Here is a 20000-nt window from a genome sequence, read left to right as displayed (position 1 = left end):
CTCTCTCACTTTCACATCGTCCTTTGTATCTGTCTCTCGATATTTCTGCGGCTCTCTGCCTTCCTTTGTTTTTCGCTTTCCCCTTAACCATATCTTCCTTTCTCTGCCTGTCTGCCCGCCTGGCTCTCAGAGTCTGTATGCCCCTTTCATTTTCGCCTTCTTCCTCTCCTCCACCTTTTGCTCTCTCTCTCATCGTTTCTCTCTTCCCTTCTTTATTATAAACTTCTGATTTTTATATTCCCTAACTTTAACATAGCGGCTACAAAGGAAACTATTGAAAACATACTGATTCATCTGTTGCTTGTCCGATTTGAAACACTCGTTCTTAAGAGCCATTAAATAAAGATAAAATGAGTGTTGGGTAGAGAAAAATTACGGAAACATCAATGAAAATATTTTGCCTATATGTTGCGGCATTATGAAATCACAACGCGCCACTATCTCTACGTCTCACACTCCCTGCACATATACATATATATAGTGTGCATATAGAGAGAAATTGATATATGTATACATATATATATATATATATATATATATATAGAGAGAGAGAGAGAGAGAGAGAGAGAGAGAGAGAGAGAGAGAGAGAGAGAGAGAGAGAGAGAGAGAGAGAGAGAGAGAGAGAGAGAGAGAGAGAGAGACAGGGAGAGAGAGACACAGAAAGAGAGAGAGACACAGAAAGAGAGAGAGACACAGAGAGAGAGAGAGAGATGTGTATATATATATATGTATATATATATTTATATATATATGCTTGTGTGTGCGTGTGTGTACATGTATGTAAAAAGTATATACACATATTTATAAAATATATATACAAATATATACATATATATACGTAGATTTATATATATTTATATAGTTATACGTGTTTATATAAATATGTATACATGTGTATATATATATATATACATATACATTTGTATATATATATATATATATACATATCCATTTGTATATATATATATATATATATATATATATTTGCGTGTATATGTATTTATGTGTATATATATATATATGTGTGTGTGTGTGTGTATGTATTTATGTATGCGTGTGTTTGTGTGCGTATACAAATATGTTTGTGTGTACGTGTCTCTCTGTATATATGTGAATTTGTGTCTGTGTGTGTGTGTATATATACATGTGTGTCAGTGAGTATGTTTCTATGCGTATATTTGTGTGCGTGCTTACATAGAACTGAAATGTGGACTATAAAGGGAAATTGATAGATTTTAGCTGTTCACAAGCGAAAGCCTTTACTAATTATATTTTGAAAAGTTAGATATCGTTATTTAATATGTATGTATATGAATGAATGTAATGGATAAAATAGCAATGATAGCTATCGCAGCCTACTTTTACATTATAAACATATCAACACAATTCAGTAGACGCCATTTCTGTTCAAACGAAATAATCGTTTGAACAATTTATACACAGAATTTATTCATTTATTTATTTACATAGTGATGATGGGGTTGGTGCTGGGGATGGTGGGGGTGGTAGTTTTGGGTGGTTGTGGGAGTGGTGTTAGTAGTGGTAGTGGTAGTGGTGCTGATGGTGTTGTTGAAGGTGATATTGATGGTTACAATGTTGCTTTCCCTACTTTATTTTAATTGTTTGTATGTATATATATATATATATATATATATATATATATATATATATACGGGTGTGGTTGTAGGTTCGTGTATAAGTATATATGTATATGTGTGTGTGTGTGTGTGTGTGTGTATTAATTTATCGATGTATGTATGTACGTGTATAATTTTGTATGTTTTTTTTTTATAGTTCCTGTAACAATTGTTTTGAGATTATTTTATTATTTTTTGTAATATTTATATTTTCAATTCTGCTGTATATTTCTATGGTTACCATGATTCTCTATTGCAGAGAAAATAGAAAGTGTGAGGGCTATTGTTTTTCTAAATGTCTTCTTGTTGAGAATATTGTTTAACCCAAGGCTAGGCCTGAATGTGTATCTCTGCATTCAAAATTATTCCATTTATCACGAATTGTCATTATCGCAAATGTCCATTCCTTAAACCTTCGTACCGGCCTATTTTAATCTCCTTTATCTTTAATCTAATACCTCTTTCAGCCATGCTGAAGCGCATCCTTAACGGGTTTATTCGAGCACACTGACCCCAGTTCTTATTCAAATAAGTTTTTTTTTAATTTTCCTGTAACCATTCAATCGGTCTCTTTGCTGAACATCTAACAGATAGGGACGAAAAGAAACCAGCACCGGCTGTCATGAAGTGGGAACACAAACACAGAAGCAGTTACACAAACACACCGACAAACACATGCACAACACAACGCACAAACATACGCACGCACACACACACACACGTGACGAGCATCCATATCGTTTCCGTTGTCCAAATTCATTGTTACAGCATTGATCATCGTGCCGTGCGTAGTAACAGATAATTATCTAATTTGCCGGTAATTGCAAAGTCAGATTCTTTTCTCTACAGCCACGTATGATATTCATTGAGTTGGCGGTGAGCTAGCAAAACTGTTAGCAGGCCGGACCAAATGCTGGGCGACATTTCGTCCGTCTTTACGTTCTGAGTTCACGTTCTGCTCAGGTTCTGTGTAATCGACATATCCCTTCCCCGAAATTGCTGGCCGTATGCCAAAATTTTAAATCAATATATCTTGTATTGAAGGCGTCGATTTGGCAAAATCGTTAGCACGATGACCAAAATACTTCATTTCTTCTTTATTTATGTTCTGAGTTCAAATTCAGCAGAGATTGACTTTGCCTTTCAACCTGCCGGAGTCGATAAAATAAGTACCAGTGTAGCTCTGCCGTAAAGGTAATCGACTTACACACTCAACATAACTTGCTGGCCTAGTGCCAAAATTTGCAGTGAATATTTTGTCTATTCTTTAGAGAGGAATTTTTTCATTCTATCAGATGTTTGTTCTTCCATATTAACGGCATGAGAGATATTAACATAAGTATACATTTACTTATATTTATTATACGCCGTATGTACGTATTTAATGTATTCCATATACAGATACAAAGTCACATTTTTCTTATACCAATCCATATTCGATCACTTAAATCCACATTTCTGTGCTTCATCTTCAGTTACAAATGATGTATTTCTGCCTTACCCTGCTGCACTTTAATATACGTCAACTTCCACTATTCTAATCTTCACACAACTATCTTCTTAGGCGTCATTTTATATCTAACAAGCAGATAACCATTCCATTAATCGCTACTCAACGTTCTCCAAATCAACTAATATCTACACAACAGTCTATTCCTTAACATTCACCTCTCATCTTCAGTTAATCCACCGCCATTGAATTAAATTTGCTGCAAAGCGATGTATTTAAAATTGTATTACCTTCTAAGACAATTATTCAAAAGGCTGGTTCAGTCTGTTAAAATATTGGTTTGAAATTTTGGTACAAGGCCAAGGAATTCGAGGGAGCTAGTAAGTGTATTACATCGACTCTGGGGATTAGAGGTGTCCGTTGTAGCAGTTGACGGTGAAGCTGTGGCGGTGTTGGTGTTTTCATTCTTTAATGTCGAAGCTTTTGCGACGATATCGCTGTTGTTGCTGGTGGTGGTCGTGGCGGCGGTGTTAGCGTTCATGCTCACACCTGCACCTATTTGTGTGATACTTCTCCCCTTCTTCGCTCCTTGATGAAGCTGTGGTGAAGGAAGTGTAAGGAAATCAACGTCAAACGAGTTGCCACGAAGACCGGCGTTCGTTCTGAGATCGTCTGCTCGGCTTGAAGACGCCATCCTAAAAAAAAATATGGCTAAGAAAGCTGAAAACAATTTTACAAAATAAGGAAATTCGCCACACAGGGCAGATTCCCCGTGTAAGCAAATTGCACACCGAATGTATCAGTTGTTGCACAACTTTTACATAAAAAATATTATACAATACACAACTTTTGAAGGCAATAAAAAGCAAACTTACTACGAGCCAACGTCCATAATAGATAGATAGATAGAGTTGATGATTTTATAGAAACACTTTATAAAATATATAATGATCAAAAGAAAGGACACATTTTTGTTGTCGCATAAATGACTGTCTTGAAAGATTGAGCACCACCTGGTGGTTGTATTGTGCATTGCTCAACAGACAATTACATAAGTTTATTTCTAATATTTCACGCGCATACAAGCACAAACTTTTACACACATGCGAACATAAATATGTTTGTGTGTTAGAGTGTATATACACAAATGTATGATACATTTACAGTTATACTTTCGTTATAATTTATGGACATATATTAGAGTCACGCTCAGAAAACATTACTCTAAAAGTGCCTTGATGAATTGAACGGTCAAATATATATATGTATGTTTGGTGATTGATTTGAGATAAAAAAAATGCAGTCTTTTCTTCACTCTATCGAAAAAAAATATAAGAAAAATATGTTCCCAACTGAATATGCAAATGTATGTATATTTAGGGCTGGTGAGGCGTGTACACTCACGCAATGATATATACGCATAGATACACACAGGACCACACACATCGCACTCACACACATACAGACACATGTGTACGCGTGTGTCTGCGAAATCGAACACATATACAAAGGAATATAAATTGTTTTATTGATGGGAATCTTCAAAGTGTTACTGTCTTGAGGAAGGAAAAAAGAACAGAATAATATTCATTTATCTAATTCCTTTCAACAAATGATAAGGTCGAAGAAATTTCCACAAAAGGGAAAAAGATTAGTTCTTTTTTATCGCTGTCAAAGAAAGTGTAGCAACTATTATTATTGTTGTTGTTATTATTATTAGTATTATTATTATCATTTTTCCATCATCATCATCTAGCATAATCATCATTATAATCATAATCGCTATTGTTGGTGGTCTTGTTTTATTGCCGTTGTTGTTAGATTTGTTTTCCTCTTTTTTATTATTATTGAATATTGCCATGAGCAGATGTGTCTTCGCCTCACTCGGAGAAATTTTTGTTTACATATTTGTGTTAATGGTATATGTGTTTTTCTATCACAGATGAAGGAAAAGTAATGCTTTTTGTATAATGTTCACTAGAGAACTTCCTGTAACGTGTTGGTTATCTCTCCACCACGAAGAGAGCGACATCCGATGTTTTCGTTTTTGACATAGTTTCGTCTTCTATATTCGTTCACATCCGTTTCAATATGGTTTTTCGTTCGAAAATGACCTCGTTAGGAAGAAAGTGTGCAAATGAACGTAATTAGACAAAGAATTAAATTTTATTTCAACTTGTAGAGAATAACAATGAAATTTTAGCAATAAAATGACATCAGTTTGGACAATTTCAACGACACTTTTAACGCTACATTCCATCTAACGCATTTTAACAATAGATTCCATCCACTGCATCTTTTTCACTAGTTTGATACTTCTGGCGATAATACTAACCAAAGAAAATACGCCTTTGCTTAAAACATCGGTATTATCACAATCTGGTAGAATATATAGAGTATTTGTCCTCTCCCTTGAGGTTCATGCTCAAATATTTTCAAAGTTAACATTGCTTTCATTCTTGTGCAATGCGTGTTCATATGCCGCTTTCTGGTTCCTATTCAAAACTGTTGATATATCACTGCCATCAAACGAACATGTGTTCGTGAAGAGCGCTTCGCGTTCCGATGTTTGTGAATAAACAGCCGTCGATGTAATCGACTAGCCCGCTTTTCACCCAAAAATTTCAAGGCTTTGTGCCTAGATTAGAAATAATAATAATCTTGATAATAATAATAATAATTATTATTATTATTAACTTGACGAGCTGGAAGAATCGTTAGCACGCCAGGCAAATTGTTTAGCGTTATTTCGTCCGTCTTTACGATCTGAGTTCAAATCCGCCGAGGTCGACTTTGCCTTTCATCCTTTCGGTTTCGATAAATTAAATACCAGTGAAACACTGGGGTCGATGTAATCGACTACCCACCTCCCGCACTATTTCGGGATTTCTGGCTATAGTAGAAAGGATTATTATTTATATTAGTAGTAGTAGTAGTAGTAGTAGTAAAGGCGGTGGGCTGAAAGCATTGTTAGCACGAGGGACAAATTAAATAGCTGCATTCCTCCTGGTTTTTACGTTCTGATTTCAAATGTCACCGAGATCGAACTTTCATCATTTTGGGGTCGATAAAGTAAGAACTGGAGTGAATGAAACCAAATTCCTCGCTCCTGAAAATTGCTGGGATTGTGCCAGAATAGGAAATGATTATTATTTTCATCTTCATCATCAGCAGCAGCATCGTTGTGGCCGTCTTCTGCTGTTGTTGTTCTTGTTATGGGTAATAACATTTCATTATACTTTTTTGTATACCTTAGAAATTCTTCGTGAGAAGAAACATTATTCATAAATTTGTGTACACATACATGAATAAATGTCAGATTTGCTCTCAAGAATAATTATTTGTGGAACATAATAAAAAATAAAAATGAACGTTGTACATTTTCTTCCGAAAAAGAAAACTATTTTTCGGTTAACAGAAAAAAAAAATTGTGATGATAGGGGAGAAAAAAGAGCAAAAATATAAGAAATATAAAGAACATTTCTTCGTCTCGTTACCTGTCTTCACTTCAGATATAAACAAATCAAGCAAAAATGTAAAGGCTATTCTTTGTTTCTCTATATATCGTTATCTTATCTCTGCCTATCAGTCTCTCTTTATTTCTATCTTTGTTTTCTCTGTCTTAATACATAAATATATATATATGCGTATACATAGGTACATGCGCATACAACGATTCGAATTTGGAGACATATTACACACATATACCGCCATATATTTCTATATACATTCATACATATATATAAGTAATATTTGTGTGTGTATAGATAGATAGATAGAGAGAGAGAGAGAGAGAGAGAGAGAGAGAGAGAGAGAGAGAGAGAGAGAGAGAGAGAGAGAGAGAGATAGACATACGCACACACACACACATATATATCTATATATATATACACATACATATACATACTTGTATATATTATTTATAAAGATCAGCAATTGAAAAACGACGTTGTTTTATGATGACATCATCCTGGCCAATATAACTTATCCCCACTCAATCCGATCGTACCTTATTCTCTTAAAGTATATATTCTCACTACTTATTGGAATCTTCTCGGTTGAAACATCACTTTCATCTTTCTTAAAATGTGGCAAATTGACAAAGTTGGGTGAGGGTCATAAAACGCCTTGTTGTTGTTGTTGTTTTTTTTTTGGGGGGGGGGGGCTGTACTAAGGTCAAAGTCCACTAACTTTCATTTTCCTTTTAGTCTCTTCGGATTTCGATTATTAAGAAACTGGTCGAAGCCATGTCTTCTTTCCTCTCTCTTTTCCCTTCTCTCCCTCTCATTTCCTCAGTAACTCTTCCTCTACCTCCCTCTTTGTCTCCCCCTCTGAATCCTTTCAACACTATATTAAACGAACCAAGGCAGAAGTCTTTACTACTATTTCAATCTTCTTTCATTGGCTCTTTATTGCTCCACTTAATTGTAAATGCACAATATAACAACACACGTCTCCTATTTGCCACTGAAAATAAATGATAATTCCTGTGTTAAAAGTAGTTCCCTCGCTGGGCAAATTCGTTGCCTCCTATGGGATGCGATCCATTGTATTTCCCCAGGTAGTCTAACATTACTTCCACAACCACAATTTACCAATAGGTTTATACGATAGCCTAATTATCAAGAATACGTAATTACAATGTAATTAATTTCATTCCTAAATTAGTGATAAGTGTAGTATTTAAAAAAAACGGTGAAACCGGTCGTTGCTTAATTGCGTAATTGTAATTAAACAACTAAATCAATAAATATCTTTTTAATGTCTCCTCATGGATATACGTTTGGAAGTATGTACTTCCTGAGTGCCACAGTTTATCTCTGAGTGCAGCTTTAACTTTGTTATATTTCAAATTAAGGTGCTGCGTTAGCAATCAGAGTAATATATTTAAATAAGATTTTTGTAATTCTTTTAATGTTTAATACTTATAAACAGTTTATACCTGATGAAGCTTTAGCAAAAGACTAATTACTTAAGACAGGTGCATAGTCAATCGAAGTGCGATCACCTGTCATGCGTCTCCTTGGAAAGCAAATCAGCAATTCAAGTTCTATTCCTGTTTAAGCTATAACTTGTCACTTATTCTGACACAAATTTCGAATGATATTGACTACTATGAAAGTGGATACAGCCTGAACATATAGTGGTGAAGGTTCATGGTTCTTATCTTTGCATTCATAGAAAAGTGATTTCATGTTTTAGATATAGACGAGAATTTGAAAATAATGGTATTCCAGATGTTTGATGCTGCATCTTTATGAAACAGGGAATTACAGGCAATGCATTTATTAATTTTCAAACTGATGATGAGGAAAGTTATTAGAAATTCAATTGCAGTTTTGACAGTAACTTTTGTCCTTATATATTTGATACGACAAAAACATTTCCTAGTGTATACATTCAAATTACTTACCGTCATGTTCTTTATGGAAAGAAAACATTTCAATTAGATTAATTCCTGATTCCCCACCAAGCTCAAATAATTTTCACAATACTTTACTGATACCACAGCTGTAAAAGAGCTGCTTCTGTTGTGATCATTTAGAAAATATCAATAGAAGAGTACAGTAAAATAATTGGATTCATTTTTAAGAACCACAGTATTTTAGTGCTCGGTTTGCAACCGTTCGCTACAAGAAACCTGTGTGTGGAATCTGGAATTGCAAGAAATAGCAACCGAAACTTCTGCGTCCCCCGCAAAAATTGAAATGAGTAAAATCAAGAAGACATTCGGTAATATCTGAAGAAGATGAGATTATCAGAACGGGAACTGTGTTGGCCATAGCGTTGGGTCTTTAGGCTTTATTTGGGATTTGGCAGCAAGAAGGATAACAGTAGATGCAAATGATTTCATTTAATAAGTCCCATTTACGTGAAAACAGACATATATCATTACGTGTAAGGATGACGGGAGTTGGCTCAGTGTGTTTTTATGTAGTCACTGCAGCTGTAGAAAATAGAAGATATACATCCCTTGATTAATCATTTAAGGTCACGTAGTTCGAACAGATGGGATAATATGTATCCCCACTTAAGCGTGGATGTTCTCTTAAAACATTGTATGCTGCAGTGATTACGATGAGAGGAACTATCATAGTGTATGGTAAATACTGCAGTATAGTCTGTTCCAACAGAACAGCCACGTTTACGTAGGGATAATTATTACCATTCCGTATTAATATTGCTTCTGTCACTAATAAATACATTGGATAATGTAGATCTGATATACACTACGGTGCAAACAAGGTGTTGATTGGAGGGAATGTTTTTGGTTAAACATCTGCTTCAACAATTCAGACATTTCAATTTGATTAATTCCTGATTCCCCACAAAGCTCAGATACTGAAGTCAGAGCGAGAATTATTATATCAAATTCTTGTTTTTTTGTCCCCGTCAAATCCGTCGAGTTGTAGATTAATGTTCGTCTTGGAATAGTAAGAACTTCAGAACGTTAAATAAATTGCCATACCACTCATAACAACCACAAAATTATTGATTTCCTACTTTACTACACGGTATCAAATTTATAAAATGATGTAACCTTCAACTAAATTATTCAAAACGATATGCATTTCTGAAATTATTACAAAGTTATAGATTTAAATGAATGAAAACTTCTTAATTTCCGTCTTGTCTCCAATGTTCGTGTGCTCGAACCTGCTACAACGTATTTCACTCCAAATTTCCCGTTTAAATTGTTCTACATTTTCAGAATAAATTCTTATAGTGATACGAACGTGAATATTACCATTAACAGTTCCTGCAGACATAAGCTTTTTTTTTCTCTTTTTTTTTTCTCTTTTTTTTTTCTCTTTTTTTTTTCTCTTTTTTTTTTCTCTTTTTTTTTTCTCTTTTTTTTTTTCTCTTTTTTTTTTCGTAACCTTAATATCTATATATTCTCCTTAAGACTGCGAGCTGGCAGAATCATTACATTCTAAGTTCAAATGTCGCTGGAGTCGATTTAACCTTTCGTCTATTCGGGATCAAGCACTGGTTTCGATGTATTCAACTTAGCTTCTCCCCAGATATTGTTGGTATTGCGTCAAAATTGGAAACCAATATTTTTACACAATCTCCGTTGTTCATTTATTCATTGTAAGAGAAAAGGGAATATATTCAGTTTATTGTAATCATATTTCATATTTCTCCTAAAATAAACTGATATAAACGGAATCAGCTTCTAAAGTATATCTGCATATTTCCAAAATCCAAATTTTATCATGTAAATTAAATTTAGAATATATTTAAGGAAAATCTTGCATAGTTCTGATATATTTTGATTGTAATTTCATTTGAAATTAAATCACCGTTTGTATTTATAATCTAATTTTATTTCTTTTTTTTTTTCTATTTTTAGGTAAGTACCTTGAATTGTTTCACAATTTTGCGGATATAGCTACCTGCTGTAAACGCATCGAATTATATCAAGTAAGATCTTAAAAAGGATTCTTGTTTTGTTGCGTTGTTTGTTTACATAATATGTAAAATATACCTGAAGTTAAAAAAAAAACAGTAATGCTTAAAATTTAAGTGTATTACATGTAATTTACATTGCATTTATCTTGTATTTTGTAGTAAATATGATATACACGTTTCTAGTCAGTGAGGAAGATAGACTTAGTGTATGCCTTGCTTATGGATTCGTAGGCTTTCTAAAACATTCCAAGAAATATTTGAGCTGAAATTCATTTATGTATGACTACGTTGTTCCAGCGTTTTCAATTGTTCTTCTCGCTCACATATGTACTAATACTAACATACGCACATACCAGAATTGAAACTTTCATGCAATTACTTTAAAACATTAATATTTTGTGGTCATTCAATTTAAACATAATCGCAAAACTATGTTCCTCATTACAGTTGAGATTGAAAATTTCCTATGTCTGTGAATATTTTAATAAATAATCCTTAGTACCTTCACTGATTAATGACGAGGTGATTGTTTTATTGTTTTAAGTAAGTGATTAGCAGAATCAGTATAATTCCGGAGACGGTGTTAGGCTATATCCTTTAAATCACCTTGGAATTAACTTTGTTTGTATTCTTTCGAACGGAGAAGGTGTTATCATTGAATATACAACTCTAGCATACATATTCGGACCCATACTCTCCTATGAAATCATGATAACGGTTCAAGTTTATCTACACCCACTTGTAGCGATTACTTTTGTGTGAATATATATATATATATATATATATATATATATATATATATATATATATAAAAGTATATATTTAAATCGTCATGTTAGAAAAATGTTATAAAATTTTGAGTATAGAAACATCTTCTATACTCAAAATTTTATAACATTTTTCTAACATAACGATTTAAATATATACTTTAACCATATTACACAAGCCTTCTGTAGTTTTTTCACTCTTTTATCTTTTATACATCCAACCACGTGCTTTCACATACCAACTTTCTCACCTATATATATATTCTCCCTTATGTGAATACCTATTTTATTGAAAATATGCGCTTTCCTCAAAATATTGAAGTGTATAAGACATATTCTGTTAATTTTTAGATGTAGTAAAAAAAGGAAGAAAGTTCTTGCGTCTGATTCAATCGTATCACAGATGGGAAACGTAGTGTTTTAACTAGATATTCGGCAGACCCTAAGTCCGCTAGACACAATAACTGCAATATATATAATCATATTTGAATCAAGACAAATTATTACAAACTTTTACCATAATTATACAAGAACTACTAATAGGCAGTTAATCGATGTGACACATCGTGTCATTGTGCCTACTTTTCCAACATACGTAACCGAAACCTAATGGATGTCATACATTATTCCATCAGTGTTTTACTCTTAAGCATTTTTTCATTATCTAAATTTTTAAAATGTTTCTAGAAAGATGAATGGAAAATTAGACATTTGCAATGATCGGATGACAACAAATCTCTAACAAAAGTGGACAAACATGGCGTGAGGGTCTTTCGTGGAAGCCCAATATATTAGATTCAAAAATACATGTTTCACATCATGTGTGGAAATTTTCGTAATTAAACAGTTATATTGCAGACTAAAATTAGTATATAAAGGTGAAGTACTGTAGTTCCACAACGTAGGTTTTTATGATTTAATTTCTGTAAAGTACTAACTGATGACTGGAAAATAAAACAGACAATATTATAACATTAAATTTCGGATAGATGTTGCATCGGCAAAGAATCATGGTAAAAGGGAAGCAGCGCAGTAGTTTAATCCATCGCTACCCGGTAGAATGGTACGAACCTCGAGGAAAAAACGACCTTTAAATCAAACCTGTTAGACGTAGCAAACACAATCGCAGTCCATGAATTGTAAAATGACCAGAAGTAGAAGTTTTAGACATGCGTGTGAGACAAAAGACGTTCGAACCTTTTAATATCCACTAAAACGATTATTCACCATTGAAGACTGATAGCATTGGAGAGGGACATGAACGATTCTTAAAGAGTTAACTGTATTGTGTTCAACATTTACGATGAGAAATAAAACTGTAGGAGATCAGTACAAGAAGAGCAAAAATCGCCCCATGGATACGTAGATTAAATCAAATATCATTCAGAAACATGCGATGAATACAAGAAAATGAAGTAATTTTTGTCTTTCATACACAGCAAACATATAAGGAGACACTTTGACATTTGATATGCCATTAAAGATCGTAGAATCGAAAGGTGCTAAATCTGGGGTTGGTATAACATGCGCCCATGAGAAAATGCACTGCACAATTGTATTAGATTCATTCATGAAGCAAAACTGCCACCTTTGCTTTTCAAAAGAACTACAATAACTGAAGAAAGGATATCCAATTGCATTTATATCCATGTCCATACAAACGTTTGGAAGGATGAAAGAAGAATTGTTTTGTGGCTTGATAATATGAGGTTCAAGCGTAGAGATGAGCTGTTAAAGAAAAATGCCTTTTTTCGGATCGGTTTTCTCTCATAGAAATGTTGTATAATTAAAGACTCGATTGGTTGTAAATCCAAGAGACTTCCAGTCAGTTTCTAAGATCCTATTGCCGAGAATTCTAGTGCTGAGGAGAATAATACGGATGCCAACAGTGTGGCTGAGTTTTCAGGCATTGCAGATGCTGATTTACTTTCTGAAGAACATGGTCTTCTAGGTCTTGTAAATGAGGATTAGATGAAACTGTGCCATACATTTCTTTTTAATTTTTTCTTCATTGTTATGTACTGTAGCCTCTGATGTTCGCTGGTATACCAATTTCTGACGGAGTACATTCAGTTTTTATTCTTTCTTCCTGCACTTGTTTTGCTAACATCCAACGAAAATTCACTTTGTCTGCGTACACTGTAACTATTCATAGGAAATTATTTACATTAATTGTAATTTGCTGTTTGCCTTATTTCAATTTTTAACTATACCGATTTGCTTTTTTTTTTTTGCTTCTACCTAGATTCATTGATAGCAATTTCCCTGGTTTTTACTATGGTAAATTTCACTTACTTTCCTTTAAAGATTACAGTAAATTTACTTTGTTTGTTTTCATCACCTGTTTCACTATAATATCACAACATTTTATTTACATGGTCAGCACCATAGGTTTTCCCTTACAAAGCTCAACTGAATTACTTTGCAATAAGTATATCATGAAAGATGTTACAATGTTTTCACGAAATACACTTAAAAATACGGTAATTTCGATTGATTATGTAACTATAGAAATAACAATGCATATTCCTTATCAAACAAGTGTTGGAATAAATTAAAGTACCCCGTGTTTATGAAATTTAACATTTACTGTATTTATTCTATATATGTGCGTATGTCTGCTTGGGAATGAGTATTACGATGAACATTATATTGGTGACAGTATTCATGTTTTTCTAGAACGCCTAACCTATAATGACATTGTTTCATTATTAAGAAACTTAAAATCATTAGACTGATGTCATGATGAGAAAGCTTTTTGCAAGGATTCAACTCATTCCATTGAGCAATATTGACCTGCATGGTAAACATAACACGGTTTATAAGTAATACTGGCGTTAGTGTTATATTTTTGCTGCAACTTCTACATCTTCCTTATAGGAATTTATAAGGCACACACATAGATATGTCAGAAAGTAAAATACATAAAAACATACGTATGTACGTGTTAATATTTAGCAGATGTAACAAATGACTGAACAGCCTACAGTTTCGTGACCAACGCATAAATCTCTGGTACTTATACTAGATATTAATAAAAAATATACACACACTAAATATTTTTACTGCCTGCATCAACATGCCTATATGTGTGTGTGTGTGTGTGTGTGTGTAATTTTACGTGTTAGTCATGCTCCTATTTCTTCATAGATTTTATAAAGTATGAACAAGTTTATTGAGATGTCTATATCACATGATCAATAACAGTGAAGCAAATAGCCAATCTGTTTATATACACATCAAGTAGCTCATAGCAGCGGAACTACTAATTTGCATATTATACATGTTTACCTATTTATTTGCTATTAAAAGCCTATCAAAGCGGAGCCCAAACTAGAGAGTATCGACGTATAATTTATTATATGTAAACATACCATACCGATTTCTGCGTACAGTGAAAAAATATTGGGAGACTTAATTGATTTTCAACTCTTATATGAGGATGAAACCCATAACAATGTTATGGCGAAGCGAACATTTTTTCAGACCATGCTTATATCTGTCTCAGCAAGATACGTAAATGCTATAACGCATTCTTATCTGCTGTATTTATTTATTTTCTTGGTGTCCACATTGAATGTTTGGTAATCAAACCGGAGGCTTGGCAAACTTTAACTGGAAACAAAAAAAAACAAACATATTTTCACATAAAATACAGAAAATCAAGATATTGTGACGTCCCATAACATTGGTAGGCGTATTATGACGGAAATATAAGGAGGTGAATTCACCTTCGAATAGAAGTGTTTTCATGGAATATGTACATCAGGAGTTTAAATTTTCCACTACGTAGCTCGACGCATATTCAATCAAGGATATTGATATCGAATAATATCGATAGCATATACCCATATCATACAAATCTAATCAGATAAGAACTTATAATAACATTGCTTATAATGGAATTCGTACTATGAGTGAATTCTCATTATATATGCCTTTGTGTGTGCGTACGTATGTATACATATATGTATGTATGTACGTATACATACGCACACATGCATACACATGTGTATGCCTAAATCTACGTATATGTTCAGATATATAAATGCATATGTACTTAGATACACGTATCCAGAAGCACACCACGCACAATAATATTTATAGAAAGAAATAGAAACATACTGAAGTAATAAAAAATGAAACAGTCTTACTGGGGCAGACAGTGAGAGGAGAGGTTAAATATTTTGTAAACTTACAATGACTATTCCTTCAAGCAAGCGTGTGGGAAAGAGATCCTTCAACATGAAATATAGACAGTTTACAAATGGGCAAACTCACACACACACACACACACACACACACACACACACACATGCACACACTCATATATACAGAACGTACATTAATCAAATGTAAGATACACTGAAATCCATGCATTGAAATAACTCTATGTGATTTATAAATCCTTTCCATGGACGTTAAGATATCTTTCATGCAGGAACATGCGAAGAAATCTTACGTATAAATAAATCGCATTCATCAGAATGTCTTCGAGTAAACTGATGTTATTTCATAATTACAGTTTTGAATTTTATTAAGCTCTTTGTTAAAATCTTGAAGAAAAAACTACTCTTGAGGCCTACAAAGTATTTATAACAGTCGTGAATATTAGTTTTGAATGTTACTGCTCCTGTTCTAGGAAGAAAACAGTGCATTTCAGTTCTTCATGTTTCTCAAATTTTCGGTGGATTTCTTTGGTTTCCATATATGAATACAAATAACGCCATTGAATTATCTACTGTATTACCATCGGATTAAAGCGAGATGATTATGTACATATTTTTAACTACACTTTCCAGTAGATGTTTTTTTTCCTTCAAGAGTGTTTCAATGCTTTCTTTAATTTTACGTTGGTGGTCTGGTACCTCTTGTTATTACATCGATCGTCTGTGTTGTGTTCTAATTGTGTTTGTGGTATTTCAAGCAAATCATAAAAACACCTGCTGATATACAAACATGGAAATTACACATCTCACAAGGCTGACCACGTACACAAAAGGAATATGTGTTGCAAGAAGCTTGCATCCCAACCACATGGTTCCGAGTTCACTCCTACCTATATCAAAATAGCGAGTGTCTTCTATTATACTATCCACTCGAGCAAGTGTCTTCTAATATAGCCTCGAGTCAACCATAGCTTCGTCAGTGGATTTGATAGACGGAAACTGAAAGAAACCCGTCGTGAATATGTATAGAACTATGACTGCGTGTTTTTGTGTCTGTGCTTGTTCCACCATCACCTCTCGACAACCGGTGTTGTTGTGTTTACGACCACGTAACCGAGATATTCGTCAAAAGTGACCAATAGCATAAGTACTAGGCTTTAAAAATAAGTCCCGGGCTCGATTTGTTTGACTGAAACCCTTGAAGGCGGTGCTCCTGCATGGCCGCAGTGAAATTACTGAAACAAGTAAAAGAATAAAAGTATATATATATATATATATATATATATATATATATATATATATATATATATATATATGGCGAGAGAGGGAGATTGTCAGTTTCACTTGTTTGTCGCGGTGGCGTGAAACTTGGTTTATGAAACACACACTCAGCTTCAGTTTTAATAAGACACTTTTGGGGGTGTGAGTGCATGTGTGTGTATGGAGAGAGAGAGAGAGAGAGAGAGAGAGAGAGATAGGGAGGGATATGTCATTAACATCATTATCTCACTATTATTATTATTTTCTTCAAAATTTTGTTTTGGGGTTTTTGTTGTATAAATTATCCTACTATGGTTGTAGAGCGCTGTATGAATATATATATTCAGAAGACGTACTCGGAACTGGGTATTATGTTATTCATGCCTTTTCCCAGAATGTTTTCGTCCTAAGTGAAGTGAAACGTCTTTATCCGATAATTGAAACTGCTTTGCATGCTAGAGGGAACAGATAGTTGTTGCTTTTGTTGTGAGTAATTTGTGGAGACTAGCATGGAAGAATTTCTATCGGATATTCATACGAGATCATCGCCAAGAGATGTTCATTTCGTCTCAGGGTAATTTGTTCCCCAGTTTAAATGAAGTCAAGTATATTTCTATATTTGTCATTGATGTTTGCGTCTGTACAGCTGTTACAGTTTATGCTATTTTGATACAAGATTTTATGTTCTCATTTTAGCTATACATTCTACCCTCATCAGTGATCGTTATTCTTAAGTACGCCATTCCCCTTAGCAATCAATTGACAATTTTCGTTTCACTTTTGTCAAACAATATACAGTTATTATCATTTCTCTTATACTCTTGTGTGCAAAGCAAGAGACAAGACGTAGATATATAAACATTAAGTAACAATTTAAAAATTACATAATATTCTGTGGTATTCGCAGTCCGTCTGCCTAGAGTTAGAAAATACAGTTGTAATTATGTTTCCATTGAATCCATGGCTAATTCAGTAACAACATATTGAAAAGTTTTGATTACAGCATTAACTATTGCTACTAGGCAGAAATACAAACACAATTTCAGACAAGAATCTATTATACGTTTAAAAATTGAAAATGAACCTCATTGAGCTTATATTGCAATTGAAATGCTATCTAGCCATGCACATGAAGATATCTTATGCAGTCATGTGTTCCCGGATATATTGATCTTTGTTAAGTATATTATCACGTCCTAGGGGCAAGTGATGGAGTTCAATAACGTGGGGTGTATAAAGATTACAGGTCAGAAACAGTTCAGTTTAGATGTTCTGTCTACTAATTTGAAATTGATTCTTGCGAACGTATATTTTTCTTCTCAGATTACAAAAAATGTGACCAGACAAATCGAATTAAATACAAAATAAATTATTAAAATCTCAAAGATAAATAATTAAGTCGTTCCAAATTTCGTATATTCCTTCCTAGATTTTGGTCAAGAATAGAACCCTGTTTTTATATATATATACTATCAGTATAACCCGACGTTGTCCGGGTGTGACTTATTACGCCATCTACGATAAGTCTTGCTAGGTGAAAATCAACTAAAAAAGAAAGCCTTACAGTGAAAAAACCCTTATGATGGAAATATGTTCATAATTCAAAAGACGAAATTAATAGGGAAAGTGTGAAGGCTGTTTTGTGTAACATTATTAAGTGTACGTAAATTTCATCCGTTTAATTGGCTATACAAATGCTTGTGCAAAACAACTTTTTGCACTGCCTTGATTATACATAGCAGGGTAATTCCTTTTCGCAGGAGGTAGGACGGCAATTTCTGCCGAAGCAATTGCTGACGATCTGTTGCTACACAGTTCTGCCAGAATTCTATCAGATTGGGCAGTAGATGATGATGCACCGTTTTGCATTATGTTCAAAGCAGCTTCTGGAATGTGGTGAATTGCTGCAGTCTGTTGCTGTCTTTTTAAACCGGTTGCTTTCTTTCCCCAGCAAGCTCTATTGTTTGGAGGCATAATCTATATACATATTAAACAGAACAACAAAAGTTATAACAGATGGGAGGGTCGGTAGTTTTCACATTTCGGTGATTTTTCAGATAAACACCCGCACGATTACGTAACCCTAAAACCGTAACCGTAAGACTAACCCTCATCGTAACCCCAAAACCGTAACCCTGACCCAAAAACCGTAACCCTAACACCCTAGTGAAAATCGTGCGGGTGTTAATCTGAATAATAATATTAATGACCTCTGCAGATCAAACTCCAAACCCACAACTAAGTCTTAAGTGTATATATATATATATGGGCAACACACATACACACTAAATAAAAAAATGTTAGTAAGTACAGAACTTCAGCATTATATATTAAGATGGGCAACACACACACACACACACACACACACACACACACACACACACTAAATAAAAAAAATGACAGGTGTTTGTATGTATGTGTGTATTAATGTATATTCTGTGTCTATATATGGTAGTAAGTAAATGCGTTTTAAGAAAGATATTAAAAAAATTCAGTTTGTAAGGAATAAATGTTTGACCGTTGATCGTATTTGGAAGAGAATGACAGATATTTGTATGAGTGTGTGAGTTCAAATTCCGCCGAAGTTGACTTTGCCTTTCATCCTTTCGGGGTCTAAAAAATGAGTACCAGTTGAACACAGGGGTCAATATAATCGTCTATTCACTACCTGCCCGAAGCCGCCGTTGTGGGAAAAATTTTAAATAATAATAATAATAGGCATAACTACAGAGTTGTACCCACCAGACTTTGGAAGGTCATAACTTTCAGAAAAATGAATATTCTTTAATGAACTTTTCTATGCATATAGTATTTACTATGTAGAATCCGAATATACAAACATTTCCGGTGAAAATGTTTTGGAATGGGGGTGGCGGACAATTTTCGGAAATTCCAACAGATTCAACTTAAATTCTTCTTAAGTTCCAGGAAAATTAATATTTTTTCGTGAAATTTTCTACAAGTATACCTTGATGTATGTGCATTTCGGACATGTAGGAATTTTGAAGGAAACAGCTGCAGGTTATTTCTGAGAAGCGTTCCCCACTCGGTGGTGTATCGGAGCAAGTCGTCCATATTTGTTTCATTTTTCTCTATTATGTGCGTATGTGCATCCGTAGATTTCTAATGAAGTAATAGGCAGTGAAGAGAAGCCGTCATAAGAAAACTTACGTTAAAAATAACATGCACCCGATTTTTTTTTTCTCAATAGAAGTAAATTCCAAAGTAAACGTTTCTAGTAGAGAAGTAGAAGAGAACAGAAGCAGCGTATTACTTCATTAGAAATCTACCGATGCACATA

At 33.9% G+C, this 20000-nt stretch overlaps 1 long non-coding RNA gene across 2 annotated transcripts in view; it reads left to right on the top strand.

Annotated features, from left to right (window-relative positions):
- The window catches only part of LOC149131495 (uncharacterized), a 656010-nt gene that overhangs the window by 501934 nt on the left and 134076 nt on the right, over positions 1 to 20000 (top strand). Inside the window, exon 4 of one of the 2 annotated variants that reach the window (XR_016237747.1) lies at positions 10445 to 11258. The exons of the other annotated variant lie outside the window; for it this stretch is intronic. This is a non-coding gene — a long non-coding RNA (uncharacterized LOC149131495). Of the gene's footprint in view, positions 1 to 10444; positions 11259 to 20000 lie in introns of those variants that run through there. 2 annotated transcript variants of the gene reach the window in all.

Source organism: Octopus bimaculoides, chromosome 21, assembly GCF_046866305.1.
Source record: "Octopus bimaculoides isolate indiv1 chromosome 21, ASM4686630v1, whole genome shotgun sequence".
Taxonomy (NCBI): Eukaryota; Metazoa; Mollusca; class Cephalopoda; order Octopoda; family Octopodidae; genus Octopus; species Octopus bimaculoides.
The sequence above is the reverse complement of the archived record's forward strand: the minus strand, read 5'-3'. Positions and strand labels throughout refer to the sequence as shown.